The sequence below is a fragment of the Pongo abelii genome, chromosome 9 (genome assembly GCF_028885655.2).
Source record: "Pongo abelii isolate AG06213 chromosome 9, NHGRI_mPonAbe1-v2.0_pri, whole genome shotgun sequence".
NCBI classification, from domain to species: Eukaryota; Metazoa; Chordata; class Mammalia; order Primates; family Hominidae; genus Pongo; species Pongo abelii.
Genome location: NC_071994.2, coordinates 80,433,925 through 80,448,023, shown reverse-complemented (window position 1 = coordinate 80,448,023; position 14,099 = coordinate 80,433,925). Strand labels below are relative to the sequence as shown.

Sequence of the window (14,099 nt, the reverse complement as noted above, 5' to 3'; positions counted from 1 at the left end):
CACGATCTCAGCTCACTGCAACCTCTGCCTTCTGGGCTGAAGCCATCCTCCCACCTCAGCCTCTTGAGTAGCTGGCATTACAGGCACACACCACCACACCTGGCTAATTTTTTTTTTTTTTTTTTTTTTTTTGGAGAGACAGGGTTTTGCCATGTTGCCCAGGCTGGTCTCAAACTCCTGGGCTCAAGTGATTTGCCCACTTCGCCTCCCAAAGTATTAGGTTTACACACATGAGCCACCACACGAGCCTGAGACCCCACTTCTTAAAAAAAAAAGAAAAAGGCATTGTTGTAGCTATGACGTTCCTTGTGTTTCAGTGTTTGAATTAATGAATTTTTTATCTTATGCCTACTTTTCATGGAAATGGTAGTGTTCCCTACTTGCCAGTCATGACTTACAGCCTTTTCTGGAAGATTATTTCATTTTCGTTTTTTCTTTTTTGAGACGGAGTTTTGCTCTTGTTGCCCAGTCTGGAGTGCAATGGCACGATCTCAGCTTACTGCAACCTCTGCCTCCCAGGTTCAAGCAATTCTCCTGCCTCGGCCTCCCAAGTAGCTGGGACTACATGCATGTGCCACCATGACCAGCTAATTTTGTGTTTTTTGGTAGAGACAAGGTTTTGCCATGTTGGTCAGGCTCGTCTTGAATTCCTGACCTCAGGTGATCCACCCGCCTTAGCCTCCCAAAGTGCCAGGATTACAGGCGTGAGCCACCACACCTGGCTGGAAGACTGTTTCTAAAGTCAGACAAAGGATAGACTAAATGTGTTTTCTGAGAAATGTTAGTCTAGGGAATCTGAGAGGCCAGAAACCTTTACCATGAGTAAAAGAATCATTGCTCAAAATCTCTAGTTTTCATCTCATACTGTTGACTTTTAATCGAGTTCCTTGTTTTAGTAACAAATAAAATAAATGTTTTCTGCTCTCAAATCTACAGGGACTTTTACTAAAATTGGAGGAACAATATTTGACAGTCTTTTGAACGTTTAGAAAAATAGGGTTTATTGTGGTTAAGTCTAAAGGGTCTCATGATTACAATTGACTGAAAAGGAAGGAATGCATTGCTTTCCATGCGTGGTGACTTAATTTTATGTGCAGTACTATGCAATACACAGAGACTTACATAACTGCTCTTCTTGGAGGGTCTATTAGGCATTAAAGTGTAAGTATCCCTATTGTTATTTACACTAGGAATAAAAAGCATACCTCAGGTCTTTGAGAATCCAGGAAAGCTTTGTTTTAGAATATTGCCCCAGCAGAAGGGGGCCAAGGAATTGTAGGCTTTTACTGAGTGCCTGCAGGATGCCTCTCACTGGGGATGTAAATGATACAGTCCTTGGCCTTCAGGAGCCAAGTGTAGAAGGAAATCAATCAACTGTAACTGAGAGCCACTGAGATGCTGCAATTCTGACATAAACAAAGTGCCATGAGAGCACAGAGGAGGATACAGCTAATTGATTGGGAATATTCAGAGAAGGCTTCTTCCATCAACCAGGGCTTGGTTCCATCAACCAGGTCTGGAGGGATCAGTAAAACTTGGGCTAGAAGAAGAGAACAAAGGTCTTGTAGCCAAAGGGAACAACTTGTGAAACTTGTTACTGACACACTGGAATGATGAGAATGGAGCTGATATATGAGAAGTGGTGGGATTAGCATGGCCAGGCTATGAAGATTCTTATATGCTAAGGAGTTAGAGCTCTTATTCTTTAAGCAGCAAGGAACTGTGAAGTTAAGTGTGTAGGTTTTAATGGCCTGACCTCACATGTGTGATACAGCCACCTCTGGTTCTCTGATTAAATAATTTGAGAAACAATCCATACTATATTTCTTTTTCATGGTGACTCTATATGTACATAACTACGTTGGAGGCTCTGAAACGATAAACTCATTTAATGTGCGTAACACAGGGTCGAATGTGCTCAAACATGGAACCTTTATCTCTTTACCTTTTAGTTTTTAGTAACATGTTTAGGACATCTGATACAGGGAAAGGAGGAAGAGGGAGAAACAGACTTTTAGGGAAATAAAAGAAGAACCTTTTTCACCAGTCTAGCAGTATTTGGCTGTAGCAGGTGGGAGGAGGAAGAGCCATTTTTTTGATCTAAAAACAGCACTGTACTGGGAGTGAGGAGGTCTAAGTTCTTATTCTGCCTTAGCTGTTAAATAAGCTGTGTGCCCTTGGCCAGTTCACTACTTTTTTGAGACTCATCTCTCAAGACACAGATAATACTGCTTGACCACAGGTTAATTGGAGTCCGTGTTAAGTGCTTTATATGTATTAGCTCATTAAATCCTCAAATCAAACCTAAAGTTAGATTCCCATTTCAAAGATAAGAAAAGTGAGGAATTGAGAGATTAAAGAAGCTATTCAAGACCACCTTCTAGTAAATGAGATGGATGGGAGATGGGACATTTTCAGTGGAAGAAACAACTTTAAAGGCACAGAAGTGAAAAGGAGCAGGTGATCTTCGAGGAACAATGTGTATAATTTGGTATTGTCAACCTTAAATAGTGAGATTCAGAAAATACGATTAAGTAGAGTCTATTTGAGTGCAAAGCTTGAGTATGGCCACCTTGGAGACGCTGACTCCAAATGAATGGGGTCAGAGTTTCAAAGTAGAGAAGATAAGGTTTCACTTATATAGGGAGAGACACAGAAATTTTAACAGGATTACAACATTTCCCATACAAGACCAGTGCATACGTTACAGTGATTTGACTGGTAACAGATTCCTACATTCCAAGGAAGATTACTCCATGAGGAGGGACAACGTTCTGAGATGGTCTTATCTCTGGCGCCATTTGGTCTTAATTACCGGGTGGGGGGTTTGGGGGTGGGGAATGGGGGCAGAAGTTGCAGCTGCATGACATGTGACTCAGGCTGCATAGCCACATTCCTCCCAAGGCTCCAAATAATTTAAAGTTCCAGCAGCTTTCAGTTTGAATTATTTAATTTCACAGTGTGTAGTGGACTTGGAAGTGTGATAGGAAACAAGAGTGGAAAATGTAGATTTAGGCCATGTTGTAGAGGCCTTTGAATGCTGTGTTTTATTTGCATTTTATTCTGCAGCTATTAGGGAGTCCTTGTCATCCCAATTTTCAAATGAGGCCTTAGAAATGTTCTCATTCCTGTAATCCCAGCACTTTGGGAGGCCGAGGCAGGCGGATCACGCGGTCAAGAGATCGAGACCATCCTGGCCAACGTGGTGAAACCGCTGTCTCTACTAAAAATACAAAAATTAGCTGGGCATGGTGGCACGTGCCTGTAGTCCCAGCTACTTGGGAGGCTGAGGCAGAATCACTTGAACCCGGGTGGCAGAGGTTGCAGTGAGCTGAGATCACGCCACTGCATTTCAGCCTGGCAACAGAGTGAGACTTTGTCTCAAAAAAAAAAAAAAAGAGTTCTCCTTCAATGTCATTCACAATTATTTTATATTCCACTAAGCAGGGGGATAAATACCTTATTGAAAGAGTGCTTGTAGACTTATGCGGACATGGATTTATAGTCCATCATTCTCTTGCATACACAAAAAAGAAAAGCATAAATGAAACATTGGTAAAGAATTTCTAAAACTACTTCATAATCAATTCTAGCTTTGAATCACTTTTTAATTCATTGTCCGTATTTGCCTACATAATAACTGCCCTGCATGCCATCAAGAGTATTGATGGTGCAACATTTCTTAAAAATGATTCAACATTGTCTTCAAATTTTTCTTTCAGGTTACTGACACGTATTTTGCAAGTTTCAACTTTGGCACTTTCTTGGTCTTACTAGAAGATCTTAACAAAAAGTCTCACAACTACTGAAATTCATGTTTCTCCTTAAAATGGCCCTTGATTTATTTGTTCAGGGTTGTATTTGTCCAGTCACAATGCCAGACATGACAACCAAGTACACTCTTGTGCAGGCAATGACAGCTGTGTCCTGACTGCAGCTTAACTGTAAGACACTCTCAACAGTAGGAAACATTCTGATTTTGATGTTAAAATAGAATTGAATTTGAATTAATGAAATATAGTAGCTTGTTGAAAATCACAGGATGGTGAAGGTATCAGGACCCATTTGCTCACTGTTGTCAGTCCAGCCAGTAGGAAATCTGTCTTGTCGGTCAACTGTGTGAGAAAACCCTTTCCTAAAGAGAAGCTTTACCTTTTTATTTCCCTGTTATTTTGAATTTACAGTTACTAAGGAGGAAACCAAGGCAAGAAAGACAGCCAAGGACATTTTAATTGACTCAAGAGATACTTACTTTTAACCAAGTCTTTTATGTTCTGGAAAGTACCTTGAGATCTTTTAATAATCTTGCCAAATCAGCATTTCAATTTGGTACTCAGGATGAGTGATTAGAAGTCATGACAAACCAGCTAGCTTCTCTGTGGAGAATAGCTGAAGCCTCTGGAGAACCACAGTCTTAAATTAGTCTGAAGAAGTGTGAGGTCACAACAGGAAGTAATGTGAACAGGAGGAGTTACTGATCAGATGGTTCAGGGAGCTGGATGATCTTAATAACTTGATTCCAATTTTCCTTGTATGTAACGAACACTTATTGATTGCTTCTTTTAAATTCATCTCCTTTCTCCTTCCTTGCAACACCTTAATTTGTGTTCAGACATCTGTGTGATTCTGGGGAAGCTGGCTCCATCTATCCTAAGCTTCAGGTTTGGCTAGTTAGCACTTTCCATTCCCTCAGCCACCATGACTATTTTGGATTGGGCATGTGATCTAAGCAGGTATATAGTCTGAGTGTATTCTAGTTGGTATGGTAAGTGCATATAAGGCCTCTATTCTGCCATATGATTTGGTTAAATATAAGAAGTGTCTATGGGGCACAGTGGCTTGTGGTTGTAATCCCAACTACTTCGGAGATGGAGGCAGGAGGATTGCTTGAGGCCAGGAGTTCGAGACAATCCTGAGCATCATATTAAGACCCCTGTTTCAAAGAAACAAAACAAAAGAACAAAAAGAAAAAAGTGACTATGAATCCTGTACTCTGATCCTAGGCTTACAAAGAAGTTCACACCATCACAGATATGCAGTCAGGGTGAAGGGAGAAAGAGAGAACCAATGCCTTCACATCAGGGTTGCTATGAGAATTGAATGGGATCTTGACTGTAAAGCACCTTGTAGAAAAGTCTGACATAAAATATAAATTCACGTTTTAAGGACTTTTGGAATTGCTAATGACAAAAACCAACTCAGGTAAATTTAAGCAAGAAATAGAAATGTAATGGTATGATAATAAGGAAGCTCAGAAAATTGAAGAAAATTTTCTAGATACCAGGTGACCTTGGGCACACAATCATATTTCAGTGGCCCAAGGGCACTCATTGTCTCTCTTACTGCTTGTCTGTGTTTGGCTTTCTTTTCTCCTGTAGGAAGCTGTCTATAGGTGATAAGAAAGGAGATCACTGGCAACCCTCAGTCCTCTCATCTCTGTAACCTAAAAAGCAAGGTCCTTACTTTTAGAACTCCAAATTTAAAATCCTGGGGAAGGATACTGACATTTGGGGCCATAATTCTACCCCTGGACTAAGCCAGTATGGCCAGGGAACTGGAAACTACGGTAGTCAGACTAGAGCTACCTGTGCCTCACCTGAGACTCACATGGTAGGTGTGGAGAGGGATGAGTGACAGCTTCACTCGGAATCATGTTTGCATCTCATGGAAAGCAATTTTCCCTCATGAGAAAGGGAAACAGTGCTGGACAGTAAAACAAGTATGCAGTTATTCAGTACTTGCTTTTTGTCTGAAGCAGATTCATCCTCCTTATCTCTGGCAGGGTGGAGGGAAAATAGGAAAGTAGGAGAGAGAGTGAAGTGTAAATTTTATTGTGTACTTAACTACGTAGAAAGTAAACTTTGCAGGTATGAGCCGATTGCATCTCATTTAATCTTTACTACAACACTGTGTGATAGATAATATTCCCATGTCAGCCAGAAACAAGCTCAAGTTAAGAAACTAGCCCAGGACCGTATAAAGCTGAGTCCACTTGTCTCCAAAGCATAATAGGCTTTTCTGCTGCTACCACGTTCTTCAAAATAAAGTGAGTTAAACTTACCTGGTCAACATGCTGGTCCCCTGTACTCCCTGCTACCGACTCAATGTTTGTGTCCCCCCAAAACCATATGTTGAAATTCTAATCCCCAGTGTGATAGAATTTGGAGATGGGGCCTTTGGGAAAATTGAGTCATGAGAGTAGAGCCCTCATGATGGGATTAGTGTCTTTATAAGAAGTGAACACACACAAGAGAACTTCCATCCAGTCGCCTTTTTCTGCCACGTGAGGACACAGCAAGAAGGCAGCCCTCTGTAAACCTGGAAAAGGGCCGTCACCAGACACTGGACCTACTAGTTCCTTCATCCTGGACTTCCCAGCCTCCAGAACTGTGAGAAATGTCTGTGTATTAGGCTGTTCTTGCAGTGCTAGAAATAAATAGGCTGGATAATTTAAAATGAAAATAGATTTAATTGGCTTACAGTTCTGCAGGCTTTACCAGAAGCATGGTGCTGGCATCGCTCAGCTTCTGGTGAAGCCTCAGGGAGCTTTCAGTCATGGCAGGAGATGAAGGGGGAAGAGGCATATCACATAGTGAAAGCAGGAGCAAGCTTGAGAGAGTTGGGGTGGCAGGAGGTGCCACACACTTTTAAATGACCAGCTCTTACAAGACTCACAGCACCAAGCCATGAGGGATCCACTCCCATGATCTAAACACCTCCCACCAAGCCCCACCTCCCGTACTAGGGATTACAATTCAGCATGAGATTTGGGCAGGGACAAATATCCCAACTGTCAGTCTGTTGTTTAAGTCACCTAGTCTATGGTAATTTGTTATAGCAGCCCAAGCTGATTAAGACACTTCCCTAGTCACAGTCTCGGTGCCCCCCTCCAACTCTCCCTCATCATGAGCCTAGGTTAGAACTTGAAACCTAGGTTGTCCAGACTTATATGGTTATTCTTGCCTTATCCTACAGTAAACAAAGGATGTATTCCCCATCTTTTAATCAGAAGAGAATGTGTGAAAACACATTTTCAAGTTTCACATACTGAACACAACCTTTTACTTAAAAGATGAAAAAGCTGTAGCAAGAGCTGGCTGGTCTGTATTTGAATCCCGTTACTTACTAACTAGGCAAGTATTCTGTGTCTCAATTTTTTCATGCTTAAAGTGAGGCTAATGATGGAACCTATCTCATAGGGCTTGTTGTGAAGATTGAGTGAGTTAATACATAAAGTGCTTAGAACAGTATCTGGTACACAGCAAGTACTGTCTCAGTGTTAGCTCTTTATTAGAAGTATTATTCATCATTAATGGGCTCTTCTTATTAATGCCAAAACAGGCAGACTTTGCTTAGGGAATCTTCATCTTGCTCCTTGAGTTCATATCTGGGATGTAGGTACTCAGCTCTCAAAGAGGGCTGACTACAATCTAAGGCAAAAATAAACTATTTGTAGTCCAGGAAGTTCTAAGGAAGAAACAGTCTCCCTGCCTATCTGGTCCTGTTCGTACACATATGATTAACATTTCCCCCATATTTCCCCTCTAATTATACTTACGTTCTGGTATTTTGCACATGCAAGTTTAAATAAACTTCCCTCTGTTAGACTACGGGAAACAGTTAAATCTGGAATGCACAGAGCTGCTGTATCCAAAGTACTGCAGGTGATTTGGCAGAAGGGTGGTATAAGGAGTAGGATGGTCTGAGCACATCTGGCAGGCACCAGGAGCCAATGGAGAGTCTGTGTATGAAGCTTCTGAATGAAATGGAATATAGTTTCCTCTGTGAGGAGCTAGGACAACGTGGCCCCCAAGGAAAATCTGAAGAGCACCCTGTAACTTACTAGTCAGTGAGTCAAAGAGGGAAATGGAAGGCTATATCACTGACTATGTAAGCTTTACAAGTTTTGAGGTGTTGGGGCCTTTTCTCTGCCTCTCTCTAGTTCAGCTCAGATTACTATCTGATTCTAGAATGGGATCTGCAACTCGGTTGTAATGGGTAAATCTCAAGATGTATCCATTTACTTCTATATCAGCGGGCATATTGGGAACTATACCTCTAGATTGCTGATCTGTTGATGTATCTGTCTCTAATTTTACCATATATTTGCTGTACCAATAAATGCCTTTTTTATGTTAAACATTTTACAACAAATATTTCCACCATGTCTTTGCCACTGAAAAGACATTTTATGTCAGGAAGAGCCTTAGATTTTTCAAACTGTGTATGGATCAAAAACTACTTTAATTAAGCTGTGCCCAGACTAAAAAAAAAAAAACAAACAAAAAAACCCCATTTCAGAATGAAAGTGAATAGTTGTGGCCTTTGATTTTAAAAAATCTCACAAGATAGATTGAGACTATTTTGTAGTAGTAGTAGTTTAATTCAAATACCCAAATATTAGCAGGGCATAGTGACATGCATCTGTAGTCCCAGCTACTTGGGAGGCTGAGGCAGGAGGATTGCTTCAGCCCAGGAGTTCTAGGCCGCAGTGAGCTATGATCGTGCAGTTGCACTCCAGTGTGGGTGACAGAGCAAGACCCTGCCTCTAAAGAAAATACAAAATCAATGAAATACACAAAGACTGCAAAGTGTGCAGTTTGTGGTCTTCCCTTTACCAGTGTACCTGTGTGTGAAATAGAATTTTCATTACATGCTACAATTAAAATAATATTTCAATAGACTTGATGCTGTTCTTGATTTGAAGATCCAGTTTAGCAGCTGCATTCTGGCATTTGTTCCCCTCCTTACCCATCCACCTTGTTTTATGCATAGAATAAACCCATAACGTTCTTTCTTAGTTCTTAGTTTCCTGGTGTGTCTGCCCACCCATTAGAGAGAATAATGGGTCTTTCTTTTACATTTCTGTAAAACTGTATGCCATTATATTACTTACTAAATTGTATTTTAATTTAATGTATATAATTTCTGTCCAACTCCAATAAAATATCAAACCCTTAAAGATAGGGATATTATTCATCTTTGTATTTTTAGCATTCAGCATAATGACCAGCATATAATACACATTCTGCAAATATTTGAATCATTATTTTATACATTAAGAAATGGATGATGAGTAAGGTGTAACAACTTCACTAACTTATCTAGTCAGTAGCAGAACTGGCACTAGGACTAGACCCCAGGACTTCAGGTTTCCCCCCAGGTAACCCCCAAGTCTTTCCATTGTTGTAGGGGTTTGTTGACATGGACAATAAGGTCCTACATAGACATAGTTTTATAATGAGTTCAGAAATAGCTCAACAAAAGTGAAACCTGTGACAAATACCAGATTATTTGTATTGTAGACCTTGGTCTTAATAATTTTGTTTTTCTTCGAGGGTTGATGGCAGGTCATGAGATTTGAGAGACACACACAGTAGTCAACTGTATGGAAAATATTGAGAAGTGTGTTTTCGGATTACAAAACTAAACTGGGATCAACTTGGACTTTTTCAGTCAAGCTGTTAGAATGTGTGTCTAAAGTTGGCCTGCTTATCATTTGTTATAATATAATATTGGTTTGATCAGACCCTCTGATTTGTCAAATCCTTGCCAAAAATGGGTCCCATAGAAGGCAACCTGGGATTAGAATGCTTTTAAATGTAAAGTCTTAGGTTTCCAGGATAAACCATCTTCACTTAGCAGAACTAATTCCTTTAACAAGCATTTGTTGATTCCAACTGTGTGTCAGGTACTGTGCTAGCCTGGAGCAGCAAAGAAGGATAAAAAGAACCTTGTTTTAGAGGAGCTATTAAGTCAGATTCTCTCCCCAAACTGAACAGCTACACAACCTCTGTTAGAGGGGTTTGTGTGATCATCTAACAACAAAGGAGCTGGGAACCAAGAAAGTTTGGTCAATAATAACAATGACTACATTAATCCAGTATCATGCCAGGTTCTATTCTAAGCAATTTACATGTATTACTTAAGTATTTGTTTACATTTGCGGAAGTTTTCCTTGTCCCAGGCCCATTCAATGTGTTATTTTTATCTCTACATTTAGAAACTTTGACCTTTTTTGTTTTGTGGCTTGTCCCTTATTTGATTTAAAAAGTCATTATATGGCCAGGCGTGGTGGCTCACGCCTGTAATCTCAGCACTTTGAGAGGCCAAGGTGGGCAGATCACCTGAGGTCAGGAGTTCGAGACCAGCCTGACCAACGAGGAGAAACCCCATCTCTACTAAAATACAAAATTAGCCGGGCGTGGTGATGCATGCCTGTAATCCCAGCTACTCCGGAGGCTGAGGCAGGAGAATCACTTTAACCCTGAGGCGGAGGTTGCAGTGAGCTGAGATTCCACCATTGCACTCCAGCCTGGGCAACAAAAGTGAAACTCCGTCTCAAAAAAAAAAAAAAAAAGTCATTATAATCACCTAGTAGCTTTAGATATGACTCTATATATAATGTATATAACAGAAGAGTTGTTTGCTCCATAAACATGTACAATTATTTGTCAAAAGAGAAATACAAGTTATTCATATTAGTATTCACAGTCTTCCCTTTAGTTTCTCACTGACTCAGTGTATCTACCTAGATTCCCTTGGTAATATCTGTCCCTCAGGTAGTCTGCTTGCCCAGTGGTATGTCTTTCTAGGGTGGAAGGATTCTTTCTTACTGGGTCTTCTTGCAGGGACTCTACTTCTTTCTAATAGGCTGAATGGAGCAAAAATGTAAAAATAGGGAAGACACGCTGAATCTTCTTAATAAAGAATTTTTAAGATAAAGGGGAAAGGGGAGAATGCAAATTTGAAACTGGTTTTTGAAGGTTGGGAGTGGGGTAGGTTGGTGAGTGAGAGATCCTTGAGCAACTATATTATATGAGAGAATTGATTAGGAGATAAAAAGTGTGTTACGATTTTGATTTCTTCTCGTATCCATTGAGGAAAGCATGTAAAGACTGGAATTACTGTTTTTTCACTTTTGATTGTTGGACTTTCTACCCAGGACAGCCACTTGGATTGCTGGGGTTTATTCAGGTTATACATACCGTGCCTCTCTATTTTAACTGGCTTTTTGTCCCTTTCCTTGCTTAGCAGTTTTTCTGCAAGTAGCTGATAAATGAGGAATTCTTAAATTCTTTTAAAGAGTTTTTCCTGAAAGATAAGTTTTTTTAGAGAAGTAGAGTGGGCCTAGGGAATAGTACCAACCTTAGATGTGGAACCTCTAGGGGCTGGTCAAATGTATTTGGCACACTTACTCTTTACTATGTCATCAACCAAGACTTGGATGTCTTTCTTATTTACTGCCTTTGTCGCTGGAGCTACAATCCACATCTGTTCCAGAGGTCATGGAAACTCTTCATCTCTCAGCATTTCTAGTGGGTATCCTTGGCAGGCTTAAAGCAGAGTCAGGAGGGTGAGAGCTCAGAGAGAGAGGCTAAGGTGAAAGCACTTTGTAAACTTATAGAGGATGATATTTTGTACAAAGCCTGGCACAGAGCAGACATTCAGTAAAAAATGCATAGAATTAAAAGAAAAGGAAAAAAGCAGATACCTTTTACTCATAGCAGAAATCTCTCTTCTGTTCCCCCTACCTTGGTCAGGATAAGAGTGCCTTGTGACATGGATTAACACCATACGAGTAATAGTTTATGTTATTTAATCTCATTTCTTAAAATAGCCCTACAAAATACAGTATGATTTTGATTTTAAGTTTATGGGAATGAAAGTTTTAGAGGGTCTATGTCACTTGCCCAAATATTACCCTTGTAAAATGGAACTGGGATTGGAATGCAAATGTGTCTAGCTTCCAAACCTTTTTTTTTTTCCTACCTTTCTGGCTGGTACAGCTGTCAGACTATGTTTAGAAGTCTCATGGGTCCTTCAAGTGACTTTACTAATGGTCTTATGAAAAGCTGTCTCCCCTGAGAATTGGTGTTTGACGTTCTTGGTTCATTCAGCAAACGTGTGCTTAGCCCCAGCTATAAGCACGAGCTGTACTAGACAGCAAAGGTGGACACCAAAGAAATAATCCCATCCTCATGGAGCTGCCAGTGTAGCGAGTGATCATAAATATAAATCATGTTGGGCAGAATGATGTTAGCAGTATAATGTGAGGTTGTCCTGGAGGAACACGGAGGAGGGATTGAATGAGGGAAGGAAAAGAATCAGCCCCTCTTATGTAAGAGGCAGCACCATGTCTGCCAGAGCCTAACATCTCTTTTAGCCACCTTAGCTCGTTTAATCTTCACTATAACCATGTAGTATCCTGATTATACAGATCAGCAACCTACTTGGCGTTTCACAACAAGGAGCAGATGGATAGGATTTTCAATCTCAGAACTGTCTGGCTGCAAGTCCCTGCCCTTTTCATTAGACTACTGAGTATAGACTAAGTATAGGTTTTTCCTAATGTATGTTTTTTAAATACATGATAGTTAAAGTTCTATTCTGTATACAAGGGTATGCGTTGTGTGAGACTCAGTGTGTCTATCGAGATGCCCTTGGTTCTATCTGCGCCTCAGGCAGTCTGCTTGCTCAGTGGTGAGTCTTCAGATGTTGCTGCTTTTGCCACGTTTTCTAACAGTGCTGGCTGTCTCATCTTCCCTCTGTGAGGGTGGGGCTCTGGTTTGGTCTCTGTTAAGTCCATTGTGGAGAGAACTACAGCAACTCATGTGCCTAAGCCCCATTTGGCCAGACCCTGGCCTCTCTTACAACTTTCAGGTTCAAACGTGGAGTGTGTTCTTCCCCAGTGACTGTCCAGAGCTGCTGGGTAAACACAGCCAGGAAGTGGGGAATGAGGGCAGTTGACATCACTGACCAGTGCAGTTGGAAGCTCAAGAAGGGAAGGAGCCAGCAGATAAATTGCTTTGTGTCTGCCTTTCTCCTCCATTTACCCCTTAAACACACACACACATGCACACACACACATACAATATTAGTAGTTCCATACAACCCATCCTGTAACCTTCTAAATGAGCAGTTGTCTGTGTTTTCATGTTAAGCTGTAGTGGGTTTGTTGATGCATATAGCCTTGGTTTCCTTTCCTTCCTATTCTTTCCTACCAATCTTTCCCCATTCTCTGCTCTGAGATTGCAACACATGATAAACAGGTAAGCTTTGCTCCAGACTGTTTCTAGAACCTGGGCACAGTAGTAGTCAATAAAAAACATCTTGCCCATCACAGACCCTTGCCCTGTTTACCCTGTTTTATACCTTGTTATTTTTCACTTAGCATAAATGAAGTAATATTTGAATACTACCGTATGATTAATGTGCACCAAAATCCTGTGAGATAAAATAAACCATGAGTGTAGTTCCGTATTTGCATATATAAGTCAATTGTATTTTCTTTTTTAAAGGAAAGATTATTGCTTTTGTTAAAATGGTACACGTTCGTTATAAATCAAGAAATGCTAAAACAAACAAACAAAAAACCCCACGCCAGATGCCATCATCTGGTAATAACCTTTAGGTAAATAACATTCTGGGAGCTCTCATGAACCTCAACTTTTCTCATTATCTTTATAGTAGTGTCCGAGTATACTACTGTAATTTAACCAACCTGACCAGTTGATAAGCAGTTACAATATTTTATTTACTTAAAAAATGTGCTGAAATTACCATCCTTATAAATGCCTTTGGATTTTTTAAATTTGCTGGTATATAAGATATATTTCTCCCCCTGAAAATTTTTATTCAGATACTACCTTGTGACCAACACACCTGTTTTGCAGATGAAATACTCTGGGCCAAAGAAAAACTAATAGCAAGATAATCTGCCCTTAGGCGACTCCTCTAATGAGAAAGAATGGGAACACAAAACACTATAATAAGGGATGCAAGTTTCACATCCCAGATTTTGGTAACCAAAAGAAACCGTAGGCCACACAGCTGATCAGAGGTACATTTGAGCTATTCCATTACATTTTAGATTTTAATTTTGCTACAGTAAGTCATGGCTCAAATACAGTAGAGGCACTGATTGATCATTAAGTTTATATACACTGTAAACTAACCCAGTTAAAAGGCAACAGCACCATATTTTGAAGACAGGATGACCAAGTTTCTAATGCAATGATTGCCAGTGATTAATACAATGAACTGGAGACCAGCAGGGATGATAAATTTTCCTGGCATTGAGAATTACTTATCTGACT

The 14,099-nt window shown here is 40.3% G+C and overlaps 1 protein-coding gene across 2 annotated transcripts in view; it reads left to right on the top strand.

Moving 5' to 3' along the window:
* The window catches only part of GAB2 (GRB2 associated binding protein 2), a 206,173-nt gene that overhangs the window by 33,487 nt on the left and 158,587 nt on the right, over positions 1-14,099 (top strand). The window lies entirely within an intron of this gene.